Source organism: Callospermophilus lateralis, chromosome 12, assembly GCF_048772815.1.
Source record: "Callospermophilus lateralis isolate mCalLat2 chromosome 12, mCalLat2.hap1, whole genome shotgun sequence".
NCBI classification, from domain to species: domain Eukaryota; kingdom Metazoa; phylum Chordata; class Mammalia; order Rodentia; family Sciuridae; genus Callospermophilus; species Callospermophilus lateralis.
In genome coordinates, this window is record NC_135316.1 from 23,203,298 (window position 1) to 23,209,120 (window position 5,823).

Sequence of the window (5,823 nt, forward strand, 5' to 3'; positions counted from 1 at the left end):
TCTGGATGTTGGGCATTTTCATTAAAATGTGTCTTGGTGTGGATCTCTTGTGATTTTGCACATTTGGTGTCCTGTAGGGTTCTAGAAAACAAATTTCCATTTCATTCTTCATGTCTGGAAAGTTTTCTAATATTATTTCATTGAAGAGATTCATTCCTTTGGTTTGGACCTCTATACTTTCCTCTATCCCAATAACTCCTAAATTTAGTCTCTTTATGCTATCCCATATTTCATGGATGTTCTGCTCATGGTTTCTTATCAGTCTCACTGTGCTGTATACACTCTCTTTGAGATGATATACTTTGTCTTCGTTGTCTGATGTTCTGTCTTCTAAGTGATCTCATCTGCTGTGATACTCTCATTTGAGTTTTTAATTTGGTTTATTTTTTCCTTCATTTCCTGGATTTCTGTTTTTGTTTTGTTTTGTTTTGTTTTGTTTTTTGTATAACCTCTATCTCCCAATGGCATTGATCTTTTGTTTCTTGGATTTGTTTATATAATTAATTCTCTAAGTGATCTCTCATTGTCTGCATTTTCTGTATAATGTTTTCCTTGAGACTCCAGATCATCTGAACCATGTATATCCTGAAATCTTTATCTGGCATTCTTTCTGCTGTAAATGTTACATCTTCTAATGTTGAATTGTCCTGGACTGTTTATGGTCCTTTTTTTATCTTTCCATGCTGCTCATGTTTCTTTCCAGCTCTTTGTGACTGTTGTGTTAATGTTTTTCTCTTTTGTGGAGAAAGACAATGTTAACAATTCCCAGTATCAACAATACATCATCTATGAGGAAGCTTTAAAAATTATGGAATGCTTCATGAATTTGTGTGTTATCCTTGTGCATGGGCCATGCTAATCTTCTCTGTATCATTCCAATTTTAGTATATGTGCTGCCAAAGTGAGATAGGTTCTAGTTTTGATTGATCTTGTTGGAAAGACAAAGATGGGTTGCTCTGATATAGAATATTGCAGGCAAAGTCGATTCTATACAAAGGAAGATTTTATCCAGATGGATATGAAAACAGAACAATTGCTGAATAAAAAATTCTAGTACTGTATCAAAAGCCTCTATCATATATTGAACACTATGTCTTTTTTACACAACACTCCAATGGTGTAGTAATTATATTGTATCTATATTTCTAAGTGTTTCAAAATATTTCACTGTATAATGTTGCACCCCTTTGTGTGTTAAGGAATTGGTTATCAAATTTTTATTTTCCAAAAAATAAAATGAATCAAAAGAAAATGCAATGGCTTGCTTATATTGATACTAGAATAATAAATAAAAACATACAAAATTCTCTATCTTTGACATACACAGATGACAGTTTCATATGATTTAAGTTAAATAGAACTCAGTGCTTCTGAGACATAGTCTAAGAGTAAGAATACTCAAATGGGACAATCCCTGATATTCTCTTCCTGCCATATTGATTCAAATATGTACAACTCCCTGACATAAGAGCCCTTTGCCTATTGATGTTCCTAACATTAAATTAGTCTTAGAAGACTATGAAATTTTAGAACTTTAAGATAGTCTATTCCATTAAAAATAGAATAGTCTATTCTATTAAAAATCATAAAGCAAAAGTCCAGACATGAGAGCAAATTTGGTAAAACTTCAATTATTATTGAACTACTTAATATTCTAAACATATAATCACCCTTCTTTCTCTTATTCCAGAAAAGGCATTTTAGCTGCATACTCTCAGGTTTTTTCCATTTTCTTTATGTCTGTCAAAATTGCTATGGTTCAGTGATAGCAAAGCCTATCATATCATATTTCATTACAATACTGAAGATGGTTAAATGTCCTGTGTGTCCTCCATACTACATAAAAAAAAGTCTGATGATTTGCTTCTTCAAAAATCAACTAGCTACAAGATTTTTTCAATCCTGTAATGAGGTTCATTACTGTTGATTGCCTGTGCTCATCATAGAAAAATTTATGGTAAGAGATGCTAAAAGAAGCCATAGTTTATGATATTTTTTAGTGTTAATTATCTTCAGAGACTTATTAGAGGAGAAACCCATATCAGCAGCTACTTGCCTTCAGTGCACTTCAAAGAAATGAAAGCTAACATGAGGCCGTGAGACAAAACACAGCACTGGTTTTTTTTTTTCAAGGCATGAGTGTAAAGAGAACTATATAAAGGTTCCATATTAGTATAGTTTTTTTAATATTATATGACATATATAACCAGTGTAGTATTCCCCCAAAATATAATGAAGAAATACATAAAATTTCAGTTATTTGCCCACTTTTCCTTCTCCTCGTGGCTCTCCTTATTTTTATTGTCCTTGTATTTCCTTCTTTTCCTTTTCCTCCTCTTTCCTTTTCCTCTCTCTGCTATAAATTTTTTTTCTAATAATAGGTTGGTAATTTTCTTCTTTTTTTCTTTTTTTATTAGTTGTTCAAGACAATACAATGATCTTGACATATCATACATTTGATTCATATAGGGTATGAATTCTCATTTTTCCACATGTACAGATTGCAGGATCACATTGGTTATACATTCATGTGTATACATACAGCAATCCTAGTGTCAGTTGTATTCTGCTCTCCTCCCTATCCCCCCTCCCTTCCCCTCCTCTCCCATCCCTATTCTCTACTCATTCTACTGTGACACTTATCTCTCTCTCTTTTTTCCCCTTCCCTTCCCCCTCAAACCATCAAACCCATGAGGGTCTCCTTCCGTCTTCCGTGCAATTCCCCTTCTCCCTCCCTTTCCCTCCCTCCCTCTTTTCCTTATTTTGTGGTAATCTTCTCATGCTCTTTCTTCCTACTCTGTTTTGAGTCACCTCCCTTATATCAGTGAAGACATTTCGCATTTGTTTTTCAAGGATTGGCTAACTTTGCTTAGCATAATTTGCTCTAGTGCCATCCATTTCCCTGCAAATGCCATGATTTTGTTATTTTTTAATGCTGAGTAATATTCCATTGTGTATAAATGCCACATTTTTAAAATTCATTCATCTGTTGAAGGGCATCTGGATTGGTTCCACAGTCTAGCTATTGTGAATTGTGCTGCTATGAACATTGATGTAGCTATATCCTTGTAGTATGCTCTTTTTAGGTCTTTTGGGTATAGTCCAAGAAGGGGAATAGCTGGGTCAAATGGTGGTTCCATTGCCAGCTTTCCAAGGAATCTCCATACTGCTCTCCAAATTGGCTGCACCAGTTTGCAGTTCCACCAGCAATGTACAAGTGTACCTTTTTCTCCACATCCTCGCCAGCACTTGTTATTGTTTGACTTCATAACGGCTGCCTTTATTACTGGAGTGAGATGGTATCTTAGAGTGGTTTTAATTTGCACTTCTCTGATAGCTAGAGATGGTGAGCATTTTTTTTGTGTGTACTTGTTGATTGATTGTATATCTTCCTCTGTGAAGTGTCTGTTTAGATCTTTGGCCCATTTGTTGATTGGATTATTCTTTTTTTGTTGTTTAACTTTTTGTGTTCTTTGTATACTCTGGAGATTAGTGCTCTATCTGAAGTGTGAGTAAAAATTTGTTCCCAGGATGTAGGCTCCCTATTTACCTCACTTATTGTTTCTCTTGCTGAGAAAAACTTTTTAGTTTGAATATGTCACATTTATTGATTCTTGATTGTAACTCTTGTGCATAGGTGCCCTATTAAGAAATTTGGAGCTCAATCCCACAAGATGGAAATTAGGACCAACTTTTTCTTCTATTAGATGCAGAGTCTCTGGTTTGATTCCTAGTTCTTTGTTCCATTTTGAGTTAACTTTTGTGCATGGTGAGAGAATGGGATTCAATTTCATTTTGTTGCATATAGATTTCCAATTTTCCCAGCACCATGTTTTGAAGATGCTATCATTTCTCCATTGCATGCTTTTTGCACCTTTGTCTAATATAAGATAGTTGTAATTTTGTGGATTTGTCTCTGTGTCCTCTATTTTGTACCATTGGTCCACCTGCCTGTTTTGGTACCAGTACCATGCTGTTTTTGTAACTATTGCTCTATAGAATAGTTTGAAATCTGGTATGGCTATACCACCTGTTTCACTCTTCCTGCTTAGGGTCTTTTATTTCTCCAGATGAATTTCCTGATTGCTTTTTCTATTTCTGGGAGGAATGCCATTGGGATTTTGATTGCCATTGCATTAAACCTATAGAGTACTTTTGATAGTATGGCCATTTTAATGATATTAATTCTGCCTATACATAGACAAGGTATATCTTTCCATCTTCTAAAGTCTTCTTCTATTTCCCTCTTTAGTGTTCTGTAGTTTTTGTTATAAAGTTCTTTCACCTCTTTTGTTAGGTTGATTCCCAAATATTTTATTTATTTTTTTGAGGATATTGTGAATGGGGTGATTGTCCTGAGTTCCCTTTCAGAGGATTTGCCACTGATATACAGGAATGTCTTAGACTTATGAGTGTTGATTTTATATTCTGCCACTCTGCTGAATTCATTTACTAGTTCTAGAAGTTTTTTGGTAGAACATTTTGGGTCCGTCAGGTATAGGTTCATGTTATCTGCAAATAGTGCTAATTTCAGTTCTTCTTTTCCTATTTTTATGCCTTTAAGTTCTATTGTCTGTCTTATTGCTATGGCCAGGGTTTTGAGAACTATGTTGAATCGGAGTGGTGAGAGAGGGTATCCTTGTCTTGTTCCAGATTTTAGAGGGAATGCCTTCAATTTTTCTCCATTTAGAATGATGCTGGCCTGAGGCTTAGCATAAATAGCTTTTACAATGCTGAGGTAAGTTCCTATTATCCCTAGTTTTTCTAATGTTTTGAACATAAAGGGATGTTTTATTTTGTCAAAAGCTTTTTCTGCATCTATTGAGATAATCATATGGTTTTTATCTTTAAGTCTATTGATGTGGTGAATTACATTTATTGATTTCCGTATATTAAACCAGCCTTGCATCCCAGGGATAATTCCTATTTGATCATGGTGCACAATCTTTTTGATATATTTTTGTATCTGATTTGCCAGAATTTTATTGAGGATTTTTGTGTCTATATTCTTTAGAGATATTGGTCTGTAGCTTTCTTTCTTTGAAGTGTCCTTATCTGGTTTAGGAATCAGGGTGATTTTGGCCTCGTAGAATGAATTTGGAAGTACTCCCTCTTTCTATTTTGTGAAATAGCTTGAGAAGTATTGATATTACCTCTTCTTTAAAGGTTTTGTAAAACTCTGCTGTATACCCATCTGGTCCTGGGTTTTTCTTTGGTTGGTATTCTTTGGTGGCTTCTTCTATTTCCTCAATTGATATTGGTCTGTTTAAGTTGAGGATATCCTCTTGACTCAATCTGGGCAGACCATATGACTTAAGAAACTTATCAATGCCTTCACTATCTTCTATTTTATTAGCATATAATGTTTCAAAATAATTTCTAATTATCTTCTGTATTTCTGAAGTGTCTGTTGTGATATTGCCTTTTCATCCTGTATGCTAGTAATTTGAGTTCTCTCTCTTCTCTTCGTTAGCATAGCTAAGGGTCTGTCGATCTTATTTATTTTTTCGAAGAACCGACATTTTTAGTTTTGTCAATTTTTTCAATTGTTTCTTTTATTTCAGTTTGATGGATTTCAGCTCTGATTTTAATTATTTCTTGCCTTCTACTGCATTTGCTGTTGTTTTGCTCTTCTTTTTCAAGGGCTTTGAGATGAAGTGTGAGTCATTTATTTGTTGGTTTTTCCTTTTTTTGAGGAATGAGCTCCAAGCAATGAATTTTACTCTTAGAACAGCTTTCATTGTGTCCCATAGATTCTGATATGTTGTGTCTGTGTTTTCATTTATCTCAATGAATTTTTAAATTTCCTCCTTGATGTTATCT

The 5,823-nt window shown here is 34.3% G+C and overlaps 1 non-coding gene across 1 annotated transcript; it reads right to left on the reverse strand.

Annotated features, from left to right (window-relative positions):
* Positions 1-802: 802 nt before the first annotated feature.
* LOC143386055 (U6 spliceosomal RNA) lies at positions 803-905 on the reverse strand. The gene has a single exon (XR_013089537.1). It is a non-coding gene; the product is annotated as a U6 spliceosomal RNA (small nuclear RNA).
* Between the last annotated feature and the right edge of the window lie 4,918 nt (positions 906-5,823).